Source organism: Pinus tabuliformis, chromosome 4_1 (assembly GCF_031772625.1).
Source record: "Pinus tabuliformis cultivar Carrire ecotype Pingquan chromosome 4_1, CPIR1, whole genome shotgun sequence".
Taxonomy (NCBI): Eukaryota; Viridiplantae; Streptophyta; class Pinopsida; order Pinales; family Pinaceae; genus Pinus; species Pinus tabuliformis.
The window spans coordinates 909,908,646-909,924,466 of NC_142303.1; the positions used below are offsets into that span (position 1 = coordinate 909,908,646).

Genomic DNA, 15,821 nt, shown 5'->3' on the forward strand with positions numbered 1-15,821 from the left:
CTGAAGCAAGCTCCCAAAGCTTGGTACTCCAGGATAGATACATACTTGCAAGGGATGGATTTCACAAAGAGTGAGGCAGATTCGAACCTTTACTATATTGTGATAGGTGAGGAACCTCTCATTCTGGTGCTGTATGTGGATGACTTGGTCATTACAGGTGCAGAGAGACTCATAGAGCACTGCAAGAGAGATCTTGCGGCGAAGTTTGAGATGAAGGACATCGGCTTGATGCATTACTTTTTGGGTTTGGAGGTGTGGCAGGAGGAGGGGCATTTCTTCCTGGAGCAGGGAAAGTATATTGTGGACATCCTTGGTAGGTTCCACATGGAGGATAGTAAACTCATGTCGACACCGATCATCACCAACTGGAAGAAGCTTCATGCTTCGGATTCCGAGTTGGTGGATCCCACATTGTACAAGCAGTTGATTGGTTCCTTGATGTATTTGGTCAACACTAGACCAGATATTTGTTTTGCAGTCAACACGATGAGTCAGTTTATGTGTGAGCCTAGGAAAGTTCACTGGGTGGCTGCAAAACACATTTTGCGGTACTTGCAGGGGACAGTGGATTATGGTCTAGACTACAGGTAGGGGGATGGAGTGAGATTGGCAGGTTATACTGATTCTGATTGGGCAGGTTGTGCTTCTGATAGGAACAGCACTTCAGGGTGCTGTTTTGGGTTGGGTTCGACAGTAGTGTCATGGCTCAGCCGGAAGCAGCAGTTAGTAGCATTGAATTCAGCGGAAGCAGAGTATATGGCAGCGAGTCTAGCTAGTTGTGAGGCCATCTGGCTTCGCAAGATATTGTTTGGCTTATTTGGTTAGTCGTTGAGACCTTCAGTGATTTACTGTGATAATCAGAGTTGCATTAAACTCACAGAGAATCCAGTATTTCATGACAGATCAAAGCATATCGAGATCAAATATCATTTCATCAGAGACTGTGTTCAGAAGGGAACTATGAAGCTTGAGTATATTCCCACTAATGAGCAGGTTACAGATATTCTTACCAAAGCCTTACCACGGAGCAAGCATGTCTACTTTAGAGACAAGATGGGTGTGGTGAGGAACACCTTCTTCTGTAAGAGAGAGTGTTGAAATTTGGTACCGGAGGACAGGTGGTTCCCTAAGGCTTTGATCTTTGGCCTAGGGAAAAATGTCCAAAAGAATTTAATTTTTCTCCTAAAGTGACTTTATAATTTTTATAAAGTCAAATCTAATTTAAAAGTGACTTTAAGTGATAAAGTTACTGAAGTCTAATTTTAAAGTGACTTTAATAAAGTCAATGTAAAATTAGAAAGGAAAAGTGACTTTGGAAATAAATGACTAAGTGGGTCTTTATTAAAGTGGGGTGAACTAAAAAATAGAAAGTGAGATTTAAATGAGCATTTAATCTCAGCCCTAGATCTCAATCTATTTCAACCATTGGATTTAGGGATTCCCCAAAAGTCACTTATGGTTAGATTAAAGAAGGGAAAGGAAGAAAAGGTCATTCATTCTTTCATGAGCAGATTGAGAGAAGGAGAGCAAGAGAGCAAAGGAGATTTCTGGACAGTGAGGAGGAAGCAGCAGCTTGGCACACATTCCAAGGCAGCGTTTCAGCAAGTCCGTACAGCTGAGTTAGCACACAGTGAAAGGCAGGTTTTGGGCACGATTTTCTAGAAAGGCCATACGGCAGTTTTGGTTCAGATTCCAAGGAGGCCGTACAGCAAGTTAGCACAAAAATCGAGGAGTAGAAAAACTGAAGTTTGCTGGCACATTTTTCGAGGGAGGCCGTACAGCAAGTGGTTGTACCTTGGCATGCTTTTCTAGGCAAAAATTTGTACATCCGTACTGTTGTTTTCTGCACATAAATCGAGGAAAACTGTACAACAGCATTTATGGCAGCATGCACGCTTTTCTAGGCAGTCCGTACAGCAGCATTTAAGGCTGAAATTTGGGCACAAAAATCGAGGAAGCCGTACAGCATTTATTGTTGTTCTGTTTTGCTGTTTGCAAGTTTGTCCAGTTTGTTGTGAGGCATGGAAAACGAGATAAGTTGTAAAAGTTTGCTTGCTGATTTTTTGTTGAATATTTCTCTTACTGTAAAAGCATTTTCCAGAAATAAGGAGCTTTCGAACTGGTTTTCCCCAAGAGTTGTAGGGGGTTTTTCCAGGGTCACCTTGACCAAAAATCACTGTGTTTAAATGTGTTAAATGGCTGTTTGTATGTGCTGATATTTATTTCTGCATTTTCCAGCATTCTGTTATATTTCCAGAATTTGTGTTTTCAGCAAAATTTATTTTCCTGTTGTTGAATGTATGGATATGGAAAAGGGCATTTAACTATTTTGGAGAAATAAGGTGAAACTGAAAACCGGGGTGGGAAATGAGAAATTTCTACATAAATAACTATAGAAGGCAGAAATTGAGCAAAATCGAATATTCCAATTAGCCATGGCTAATTAGGAATATTACATTGTGCGACAACAAGACCCTAATTCTAAACTTATGAAATTAAAATAATTAAAGGGTATTAATATAAACTGTGGGTGAAACTTCTAGAAGAAGGTGGAGATCAAGTCAATATGATCCAAGCCATTGATTAGAATCTAATCTGGGTCGTTGATTGATTAGCGAGAGAATTATAAGAGAAGGCTTGATGGACACTTGGAGAACACACACAAAGAGAGATCAGAAGTTCGATTTTCTGAGGCAAAGCAGCTACCAGAGAGATTTTTGACAATGATCTTTTGCAGTGAGAGGCAGAGATAGTATCTGAAAGAGGCAAGTTTTCCTAGGTAGAGAGGGCAGAAAGACGTCCAGAGAAGGGCTGACGCTGCCCATGCAGAGCTGATGCAGTTGGTGTTCCAGCGAAAATTACGACTAATAACGCCAAAGCATTCATCTCTTTCGAGCTTTTCTTCTTTCTGCTTCAAATATGTCATTATTCTATCTCACTCTTCAGATTATTATCCCAAATGAAATGTTCTTACCGAATCAAGTAACAAAAACTTGATCGCTATCCTTAAGAAAATTGTGGGGGATAATAAGTGATCATGGGCATAGTTGCAGGAATCGCCCCCCCCCCCCCCCCCGGATCCTAGGCCGGAATCGCGTCCCGTACGGAAGCGTTCCGGAACCTCCAGGCGAAGCGCGATTCCGGTTTTCATGAAGCGCGATTCCTAATTTTTAAATCGATTCCTGGAATGTGGGTTGCGTTGCCTCCGGAAGCGCTATTAAAATCATGTTGTTTGCACGTTGGATTCCAGATCGCTTACGATAGTGGTGGAGTTATGCGAGCATCTCCATGAGGAGTTCTGTAATGAATTATAATTCTCAAAATCTAAAGGTTATTTATAAGAATACGCACTATGTTTTACATACATTCAATGCATCGTCGAGTTATTGAAACTTCACGGTGTGTAGCAAATTATTGTTTAATCCATAACTTGTCATCAGATAATAAATTTGATAATTATTTTAATTGTTTATGTGGTGTGTTTAAGACACAACATTGGACCTTGATTCCTTACTACAATTTTTATGGGTTTGAAGGGTTTTAATATGATTGGTAACTATAATGATGATCTTTCATTGACAGCCACAAAGTTTCTCATATAGAGAAATGCAATACCCTCACGGAGAGACCTATATCGAGCAATGGAGCATGGCTCAGAAATGAATAGTTATCTTCTTGCGCATATCAGTTATGGTGTTGTAGCTTCTCTGTGAAATAATTAGTAAGTCCAACTCAATACACAATAATCAACAGAGCATAATCATCATATAGGCTATGTCAACATAGAATTGTTGTTGTGCTATTAGTTTTATACGACTATTATAATTTTCTATATTGACTGATGTTACAAAATACACCAACTTGTTTACAGATACACTATCAACATAACATGATTAAACATAACATGATTGACCGATTTAAATTTTATTTCTATTATTATGTCACTATGGTAGGCAGTGATAGCGATAACACCAAAGTTTAGTTTTTTCGTACTATACAATTTTTTTAATTTTTTTTTTATGATTTTCAAATGCTAAACCTTAGTTTCAAGTAGATCATACCAAATAAATAGGCTAACGTATACGTCAACTTCGAATTATCGTGTCATGGTGCTCCAATTGTATAATGTACTTGTTTTCAATTTAATAATATGATTGTCGTATACCGGTTGACATGCGCTCAACAACGTAGGCTTACCTACATCTACCCTATGCTTAAAAATTTGATGTATGTTTGTAATAGCTAGAATATAGATGATTGTTGTACATACTAGTAACTACAATGGAATCATGGATGCCATATCTATCTTGATTTATGCAAAAATATGCATGTTTTCATGTCTTCTACAATTAATTTGGTATTTGGGATGTTTGTTTTGAGTATAAATGCAAAAAAATATTAAAAAAATATATATATAGCAGACGCTTCTGCGGACGCTTCGCTTCCTAGATTTTTGGAAAATGACGCTTCCGCTTCGCTCCCGCTTCGTGCAACATTGATCATGGGATAGTAAGATCAAGTATGCATTATGGGCGACAACTCACGAAGAAAAGAGCCACTAGGAAAAGTCATTTTGAACTTGTTTACGGTTTCGAAGTCACCTTGACTGTCCATCTCAAGCTTCCAACCTATCAACTCCTTCAACATTTTACAGGAGACAAAGATGTAGTACAGAAAAGAATTGATCTGAATATGGAACTTAATGAAGCCCACAGGGATACTTTTAATAGCATATGTTAGAGACAACCCAGAACAAAAGAAGGGTTTGGCAAGTCATCACGGAACAGGTCTCTATAGATTGGCGATATTGTGTTATTATGCGATCGCAGAAATGAGAAGCCCAGTAATCATGGAAAGTTCGATAGTCTATATAGAGGGCTAGCAATTATAAATAGAGCGTGGAGTTCTCCATTTGGTATCTTTGATCATTTGACAATTCAACATAAGTTCCCTTGAGCTGCTTAGCCAAGATAACTATGTTGTTCAGTAAAAGGAATTTCCGAGCAGGAATTCCACCCTCATTTATGAGAACTTGAAGTGTCTCCCTAGTGAGGCAATTTGGGGAGCTCAATTCAGAGTTTCCATTGGGCATATTTGCAAGTTATTTCAGCTGATATGTTTTTCCTCCTGTTGTCGCGTAGATTGACACGACAACGCTCAGACCGGGGGCTGTCACTCTGATCCCCGATCCCTCCGTTTAAGCCTGTCTCCCGCAGCTAAGGGGGGTAGACCCTGTGAGATGATGAAGGCCAACTGGCAAACAGTTGGGCTGGGAAACACAATGCACTAAAAAAGATTTTATTAATTTGGTGGACCAGTGCCTTATGAGATTGATGTTTAAACGATTGCTTGTGAGATGATGTAAAAATATAAACCATGAACAACAATCAGTTATCATCAAATAACTAGAACAATGCTTTAAATATCTAGTAAAACCACAAAGTTCCTCAAATAACGATATCCAGCAACAGAAAGAAATAAATGCTTTAATGAATCACACAGTTACTGATTAGATAGGATATGAAGCTAACATTCATGTACAAGTAAACATTTATTCCGCATCAATAACTTTTGAATCTGATCATGAAAATTCCTGGATCTAGTAAGCAAGAAGGTTTTCCGAATTTTTTTTTTTTTTTTTTTTTTAGAAAATGAAAATTCTAAATCTAAAATTAAACTAAACCAAAATTAAAATAAATAAATCCTTTTTTATTTTTTAATTTTCATATAATAAAAATCTATAAAGAAAAAGAAAATGATTGACTATAAAAATTAAAATTTAAAATCTAACAAAATATAACTAAGGCTAACACATTAAAAATTTAATTAAAACAAATCTAAAAAAAACTAACATAAAAACTATAAAACGAAACTATGTAAAACCTAATTAAAAATCTATTTAAAATCTATAAAACAAAACTAAAAAAATAAATTGAAATCTAAATCTACGCTAACCTATCGCATGACGCAAACCTAAACGTAAACCCAAAAACAAATACGCAGGTATATACACAAGTTACCTGTGCGTAAAACGACGGTGGACTAATGCATGAATCGATTTTTATATTATACCACAGGACTGATACGAAAACACATCCACGATATTGATTTTGTAATATGCTACCTGGTTCTTCAGTTGTTCCGTCGTTGAGAAATGGGCACGATTTATGTGTGGAAACCCTGAGGCGCGTGATAGAACTTTGGTATAAATGCTGGAGCTGAAAACCCTTGTCCGCTGGTTCGATTTATTACCATGAAAAACGCAGACATGTGAACATATAACCTCTGAGCCAGTGATAGCCTGTGGATCGATCTCCTGAGAGACGCAGATAACCCACAGTGATGATTGGCTGCGTGGATTAATGCGCAGTGATTGACTGACGTTTGAATGATCTCTTAGCCGCAGAGAACTTTCCTTTATCATCTGGCCCGTATCATTTATTTGCAGGTGCGTGGATCATACGGAAAACTGCTCACGGATTCAACACCCAAGTATGATTACCGTCTAACAGTCACGTCATCTGCAGTATGCCTTTATGCTGATAGACTGCGGCTCAGACAATGGAGGCAAGGACACAACTAATAATCTCTTTTCAGCTTCGATGCCTTGCGTTTTCAGACGGCTTTGATCGTATGGTTTGCAACTTTAAATGATGGAGGTCTGCGTGGCTTGGCCCTCAGATCGATATCTGGTGTTTGCTTCTGCCACCTGAAATCACCCAAAAATAATAAAAAACCAAAATCAAAATCCTAAATAAACCTGACCTAAGCAAAACTAAAATTGAAACCCTAGATCAGAAAATTCTGAAACCCTAAGACAGCAGATTAATTTACAAATTTGGCCCCTTAGCAGCCAGATTCATCAATAAGCACAGAAAATATTTAAAGAAAAGAAATTTCAGATTGTCATTGTGAAAAAACTTCAGAAAATCTCTCATGCAAATCAGAAAATAAAACTGAATGATAGACCCAGGATCAAATCCAACTGGGCTCAGCGAAAAATGCTTGCGGGAGTTGGCTGGTTCAACCGAGAACTTCCCCGAACACCCACGAAATTCCTTCAGAAAATGCTTTCTGCACAGCTCAAAACAACCGTCAATAAAGAGGGCAAAAATGCTGCTAGATCTCAAACAGTAATGGAGATACTTGCCATTACTTCAGAAACCCTAACAGCACTCAAACCCTAGCAAGTGGACAAGATACTTGTGCCCACAATACTCTACAAAAAGCTATTATTAATGGCTGAAAAGAAAATATGCAGAAAATTAAACAATCTCACAGCATTTCAAGAGAATAACACTAGCAAGATATGGACCCCAAAGTCTTCTTTTATTAACCAGAAACAGATTTACAAGAGAGCTTCTTCAGTATCAGACTCACAGATCAGATGATCTGAAAATGACCCCTAGCACCCTACTTAAAGGAAATGATCCCAACGGCTAGTTCGAGTGATCCATGCTGAAATGATCTCGACCATTGATGAAGATCAAGACATCTTTTGATCTCATCCGTCGATTTATTAAAAAATAATATTTTGCATGCATTCACTTAAAATATTATTATTTTATTAGTTAGGGTTTTTGCTTTATTTTTTTTATTTTTTATTATTTTAAATTTTTTTTTTTTTTAATTTTATTTATTTTATTATTTTATTATTTTTATTCATTTTTTAATTTTTTAATTCATTTTAAAATGGATCATCGAACTAAGCCTTCGGAAACATCACCTAGGACCTAGGACTTAGGACTTACGAGGGGATTTAAAACATTTTTCAACCCTCAAGACACATTACATCATGACTTTTACAATTTACATCTCAAGGGGATAAACCCACTTAATACAGACCCTCACAAATCACCCAGCTCTGCGACACACTTATAATCTAGCAGATCAAAACACTAAGATTCTCCTAAAATTCTAATGATAAAATCCATCCCGGCTTTGGGGTCAGGTTTGAAGGAAAACTCTGCCGATCCATGGATCGGTGAGACAAAAAACCTTCCGGGACGTAGATTACCACTAGAAAGTTAGGTCCACCTAGGCAATTCACATACACGACTCATGTCTGCTAAGATTATTTACAATTCATACATGCAGACTGGGTTTACAATCAAAATGATTAAGCTGCTGATGACTGCAAGATGGCACGGACACGTTGGTCAGGTGCTGCCCCTTTTTGCAAAGAAAAGGGGGGGGTACTGCATGGGTAGTTGACCAGTAGAGGTCAACATCTGGCTCTACTTAGGGACACGTTGCTGCTTGCAGGAATGTGAGAATCCAGAATCTGCATCCATACAACACAAAAATAAGTAGCGTCCATCCAAAAATCATCATATAACATTAAGCACAGGAAAGATAAAAGCTCTTCATTTATTGACTATCTAAAGCAGAAACAAAAATGCGGAAAAAACAAGGAGTAGGGTTAGAAATACGATACAAAGGATGCCATACGGCATCAGATATGTTCAATATAGTGCATACTGAGCATTTGCCTGCTTTCAGGAAAATCTGTCGGCTGCTTGTCGGATGTACCATGTCCAATTTTGCATATGGTAGGACTCTTTCCTATCAGAAAATCAAGCTGCTCGCGGCCGTCTGATGCGTCAAATCTTCTTCTTATTTTCTCTCTTGCGCTTTTTCTTTCTGGCAGGTTGAATTACTGATGATCTGGTACTTTCTGTTTCAAAACTATCAGATGAAGTATGTAAGATATGCATGCTAAGTCTTTTTGTGTCTTGCATCTGATTTTTATCGTTTTTAAGCTTATCTGGATCACCTTCAATTAACCACCTAATGACCTCCTCATAATAAGATGGAACTTGTTGCGGCAAATGAGAAGGCTCCTGATTTCTCTTATCATCTGACCATTGTTGAATCTTTTGAACTTGTATTCTAATGGCATCCATCTAACTAGAGCATTCATCCCTTATAGCACTGATTTGTATGGCATGGTGTTCTTGCATGTGTTTTATTACTTTATCATTCTTTTCCTTTATGTCCATCAAGCAATGTTGCATGAAATTTATTTCTTCTTTATGATTCGCTTGCATGTCAGCCAACTGATTGTTATGATTGAACGTCATAGAGTCAATTTCCCTATCATGATCAGCTTTCATGGTCACCATATTTTCCTCTAAGACTGACATCTTGCTTTGCATGCTTCTAATTTCTGTTTCATATTTAATTTTCATGGCCTCAATTTCCTTAGCATGCTGATTTTGTGTGACCTCCAACTCCCTATTACGTTTTTCCAGGTGGGTGCATAAAGTTTTAACATCATTGATAAGACTAGTTTGATCGCTTTCCATATTTCTTACTAGCATCATTAGATCTTGTATAATTTGCTTTTGTTCTTCCCTTTCACTATTATTTGTCCCTGATTTTCCACTATGATGATCTGCAATATTTCCGGTTGATGACACATTCTGATCTTGAAAACTTTCTTCAACAGCTGGATTTTTTATAAGATTACTTTCTTTCGTTTGCACAATTTTAGAGGGAGAAGCAAAGCTGTTTGGACTATCATATCTATCTTTAAAAGCATTGAGAATGTCTTGTAAAGAAGTGAAAAAATCATTAGGAAAATTATTAAACCAATTCAAGGCATCACACTCTAAAGAATGGACAAATAGACGCATCTTGAAATCCTCATGATTATATTGAGGAAATCTACAATATAAGATCCTTACACAAGTAAACATGTTTAAATGCTTTCTAACAGCGACCGAATCACCACCCGAGAACTTAAATAATTTAGAAATGGCCTCTTGCGGAAGATCATGGAGATTATCAGTAAAATGACATGGTTTAAATGAATAATCCATGATGAACAATAAGGGATCAAATGGATGATAGAAAGATATTTCTGCTCAAGAAAATTAAGAGATGAAAGAAGTGGAGTCGCCACTTGAACAATGAATCTGATTCTAGGATCCAAAAAGTAACCACAAGCAGATATGAGGAAAGCTTCTTGTCTGGGAAAAATGAGAAAGTGGAGTCGCCACCCAAACAAGAAACAAACCGAAGAGATGCTACTGATATGGCGAAAAATAAGGCAATAAAAGATCCAAATGATAACCCAAAAGGTTGAATTTGCCAGCTCAAATGAGAGATGAGAAAGATGAGAAGATGAATGATGAAAAGTCGTTGAAATGCCGAGAAAACAAAGTCCCCGGCAACGGCGCCAAAAAGTGTTGTCGCGCAGATTGACACGACAACGCTCAGACCGGGGGCTGTCACCCTGATCCCCGATCCCTCCGTTTAAGCCTGTCTCCCGCGGCTAAGGGGGGTAGACCCTGTGAGATGATGAAGGCCAACTGGCAAACAGTTGGGCTAGGAGACATGATGCACTAAAAAAGATTTTATTAATTTGGTGGATCAGTGCCTTATGAGATTGATGTTTAAATGATTACTTGTGAGATGATGTAAAAATATAAACCATGAACAGCAATCAGTTATCATCAAATAACTAGAACAATGCTTTAAATATCCAGTAAAACCACAAAGTTCCTCAAATAACGATATCCAGCAACAGAAAGAAATAAATGCTTTAATCAATCGCACAGTTACTGATTAGATAGGATATGCAGCTAACATTCATGTACAAGTAAACATTTATTCCGCATCAATAACTTTTGAATCTGATCATGAAAATTCCTGGATCTGGTAAGCAAGAAGGTTTTCCGAAATTTTTTTTTTTTTTTTTTTTTTAGAAAATGAAAATTCTAAATCTAAAATTAAACTAAACCAAAATTAAAATAAATAAATCCTTTTTTATTTTTTAATTTTCATATAATAAAAATCTATAAAGAAAAAGAAAATGATTGACTATAAAAATTAAAATCTAAAAATTTAAAATCTAACAAAATATAACTAAGGCTAACAGATTAAAAATTTAATTAAAACAAATCTAAAAAAAACTAACATAAAAACTATAAAACGAAACTATGTAAAACCTAATTAAAAAATCTATTTAAAATCTATAAAACGAAACTAAAAAAATAAATTGAAATTTAAATCTACGCTAACCTATCACATGACGCAAACCTAAACGTAAACCCAAAAACAAATTCGCAGGTATATACACAAGTTACCTGTGCGTAAAACGACGGTGGACTAATGCATGAATCGATTTTTATATTAAACCACAGGACTGATACGAAAACGCATCCACGATATTGATTTTGTAATATGCTACCTGGTTCTTCAGCTGTTCCGTCGTTGAGAAATGGGCACGATTTATGTGTGGAAACCCTGAGGCGCGTGATAGAACTTTGGTATAAATGCTGGAGCTGAAGACCCTTGTCCGCTGGTTCGATTTATTACCATGAAAAACGCAGACATGTGAAACATATAACCTCTGAGCCAGTGATAGCCTGTGGATCAATCTCCTAAGAGACGTAGATAACCCACAGTGATGATTGGCTACGTGGATTAATGCGCAGTGATTGACTGACGTTTGAATGATCTCTTAGCCGCAGAGAACTTTCCTTTATCATCTGGCCCGTATCATTTATTTGCAGGTGCGTGGATCATACGGAAAACTGCTCACGGATTCAACACCCAAGTATGATTACCGTCTAACAGTCACGCCATCTGCAGTATGCCTTTATGCTGATAGACTGCGGCTCAGACAATGGAGGCAAGGACACAACTAATAATCTCTTTTCAGCTTCGATGCCTTGCGTTTTCAGACGGCTTTGATCGTATGGTTTGCAACTTTAAATGATGGAGGTCTGCGTGGCTTGGCCCTCAGATCGATATCTGGTGTTTGCTTCTGCCACCTGAAATCACCCAAAAATAATAAAAAACCAAAATCAAAATCCTAAATAAACCTGACCTAAGCAAAACTAAAATTGAAACCCTAGATCAGAAAATTCTGAAACCCTAAGACAGCTGAGTAATTTACAAATTTGGCCCCTTAGCAGCCAGATTCATCAATAAGCACAGAAAATATTTAAAGAAAAGAAATTTCAGATTGTCATTGTGAAAAAACTTCAGAAAATCTCTCATGCAAATCAGAAAATAAAACTGAATGATAGACCCAGGATCAAATCCAACTGGGCTCAGCGAAAAATGCTTGCGGGAGTTGGCTGGTTCAGCCGAGAACTTCCCCGAACGCCCACAAAATTCCTTCAGAAAATGCTTTCTGCACAGCTCAAAACAACCGTCAATAAAGAGGGCAAAAATGCTGCTAGATCTCAAACAGTAATGGAGATACCTGCCATTACTTCAGAAACCCTAACAGCACTCAAACCCTAGCAAGTGGACAAGATACCTGTGCCCACAATACTCTACAAAAAGCTATTATTAATGGCTAAAAAGAAAATATGCAGAAAATTAAACAATCTCACAGCATTTCAAAAGAGTAACACTAGCAAGATATGGACCCCAAAGTCTTCTTTTATTAACCAGAAACAGATTTACAAGAGAGCTTCTTCAGTATCAGACTCACAGATCAGATGATCTGAAAATGACCCCTAGCACCCTACTTAAAGGAAATGATCCCAACGGCTAGTTCGAGTGATCCATGCTGAAATGATCTCGACCGTTGATGAAGATCAAGACATCTCTTGATCTCATCCGTCGATTTATTAAAAAATAATATTTTGCATGCATTCACTTAAAATATTATTATTTTATTAGTTAGGGTTTTTGCTTTATTTTTTTTATTTTTTATTATTTAAAAAAAAAAAAAAAAATTAACTTTTATTTATTTTATTATTTTATTATTTTTATTCATTTTTTAATTTTTTAATTCATTTTAAAATGGATCATCGAACTAAGCCTTCGGAAACATCACCTAGGACCTAGGACTTAGGACTCACGAGGGGATTTAAAACATTTTTCAACCCTCAAGACACATTACATCATGACTTTTACAATTTACATCTCAAGGGGATAAACCCACTTAATACAGACCCTCACAAATCACCCAGCTCTGCGACACACTTATAATCTAGCAGATCAAAACACTAAGATTCTCCTAAAATTCTAATGATAAAATCCATCCCGGCTTTGGGGTCAGGTTTGAAGGAAAACTCTGCCGATCCATGGATCGGTGAGACGAAAAACCTTCCGGGACGTAGATTACCACTAGAAAGTTAGGTCCACCTAGGCAATTCACATACACGACTCATGTCTGCTAAGATTATTTACAATTCATACATGCAGACTGGGTTTACAATCAAAATGATTAAGCTGCTGATGACTGCAAGATGGCATGGACACGCTGGTCAGGTGCTGCCCCTTTTTGCAAAGAAAAGGGGGGGGGTACTGCATGGGTAGTTGACCAGTAGAGGTCAACACCTCCAAGGCGTAGAAGTGGTTCAAATTGCTTGTGGGGAGATCAATTACAGAGGAGAAGATGTAATAACCTTATCCAAACAAAGTCCAATTTTTAACAACTACAAATTTAAACAAGAACTCATTAATTAATATACAAACATCTACCTGGTTTCAGAGTTTGAAGTTGATCCCACGTTGTTGTAGCACTCAAATTGCTCCAGTTACCAAAAGACCAAAACCTCCCTGCCAAACCGGGTATAATCTCGATACCCAGCTCCAAAATACTTCAAAATTGAAGTACTCTGGCCCCCGTGCCCAAAATCTTTGAGAACAATCAAGGCTTCTTTCTCTTTCTTGTCTGTGGCTCTCGGTTGTAGATTCGTCCTTTGTTTCTCCAAAATTTAATCTCCCTCTCCAAACCCCTCTTCCTTTCTTAAATAGCAGAGGTTCCTTCACCTTTACACATTCGCTCGTTGTCTTTATAAAAGAATATTATTTTTTGTTTAAACGATGGTTGCCTCATCATGCTTCTTGCATTTAATTGAATCAAATGACTTTACAACGTAGGGTGGAATCACTTTTAACTATGATGGTCGGTATTTTGATTAAAATAGTATATAGTCATAATGATTCAACTATTATTTTACTTTTAAAACATATCAGGTTTAATTATAACTTTTATGGATTTAGTTTAATTAATATATATTTGGGTTATATACAAGGTGGTAAGCCTATATATAAAAAACTCAACATTTTTACTATATTTCTTACTAAATGTATATCCATTCTATTTAAGAGAGTTAAATATTTAGTTAGCACTTTTGATAATTAATTCATTTATCTTATTTCTAGACATTCTTCATGAGCAGTTGATATATATACTAGTGCAATGTAGGTGATGCATGCATGTGTAGCTATCATATGCATGTCTCACATGCACGCTAATATTGCTATGCTACTCGTGATTTGAGATAGGTTGTTACAGCAGAACACCAAAGGATTTGCAGGGTTTTTCCCCTAATTTAGCAGAAGATTTTGTGGTAATTAACAAGGCTGAGTTGAGAGGCTTCTTGGGGCTGAAATTCTACATTTCTAGAAGTGCACAGGGGCTGGAGGAATAAAGGTTGAGGAGAGATAAGGGTCGGAGATTGGAGGTATTCCTCAGGGGAGAATTTAGCCAAAATTGAGAGAGATTTATAGTGGTGGATTTGGGCTTAATTCAACAGTATCAATTTTGTGGCACACTTTCTAGCCAAATTGGGCAATTTGCACTTGTTGGTGGTCACTGAGGGTCAGTGGATTCAGCCCAAACCCTTTCTAGGCTTTTGTGGGTTTATTGAGAGGAGTCTCTGACTAATTTTACAGAATTTTTGGGGCGATATCCGGGCCTAAAATCCTAATTCTTATAGCAAGGAAAATTGCCAGTTAGCTGAGGAAATTGCACCATTTTGTGCGTTCGACTTTGGCTTGGAGATAGGCCAAACCTTTTCTGGGTTTTTCTGGGCTTTTGGTGGAGAGCTCAAGATTAATTTGGCAGAATTTTCCAAGCAATTTTGTAGGCCCAGACAAGGTTTATTTCAGCTAGCAGTGGAAAAATTTTCATGACCAACGCAAAACATTTAGGAGAAGCCTTTCCTCTACATTCAGGTAGCATGTTTCTCACCTAGGATTGTGTAGCTTGCTTTGGGCAAGTCTAGGTGCACACATTTCATGCATTGTGCTCTTCTCCATATATAATAAAATGGTTGAATTTTGGTGCAGTTCCGGTGTAAATTGTGGGTGTTTGATTGTCATTTAAATATTTCGGTGTTCTATGGTATTTTACTTTGTTTATCACTGTTATTTCCTTTTTGGAACATTACACTCTCAACGGCCATGATCACATCTCAATAGATGGCTAAAGATCATCTTGACTCCATCAACTCACTTTTCCAGAAGTCTCTAAAGCAAAATCGATTTCTCTCAATTAATCTGATTTAATTAACCATTTTTACTTAAGTTAGAATTATGAAATATTTAATTATTGGTCAATTAATCTAATTGAGGTGTTTCTAAGGCGTTTCTTGTGAAAGATTTTCACGGTTCTGAAGATCTTATGTTCCTTAGCCTCTTAGACACCATAGAGACTAGAACACTTGCCCGCTGCTACCAAAAACTAACACCTAAGACATCTTAGGCCTTGTCAATACTCTATCCAACAAAAAACCTTCTACTCATCACCTTAATCTATAGCACTACAACATCTTTCTTGGTAATTTAGGGAAGCCTCCCTTGCAATTTAAATCCACTAAAAAGTAGGAGAAAGGATTTTTAGGTGACAATGGAAACCCTTTCTCTTGTTTCCCTAAGGTCTGGCCCTGCCTAGTGAGGCTTTGCATTGGGCCTACCAGATTTTTTGACAATAGGACAGCTAAAAGGAATCCTAATAAGGGAAAGTATACTTCTCAACAAGTTGTTCCTAATACTCTTGCCTCTACTAACAGGATTAATCAAGAAGGTTTTGTTGAAATTTGGTTCTCATTCATGTCAACCCA

At 37.2% G+C, this 15,821-nt stretch overlaps 1 protein-coding gene across 4 annotated transcripts in view; it reads right to left on the reverse strand.

Annotated features, from left to right (window-relative positions):
• The window catches only part of LOC149179092 (uncharacterized), a 395,456-nt gene that overhangs the window by 169,128 nt on the left and 210,507 nt on the right, over nt 1-15,821 (reverse strand). The gene's annotated exons all lie outside the window — the stretch shown is intronic.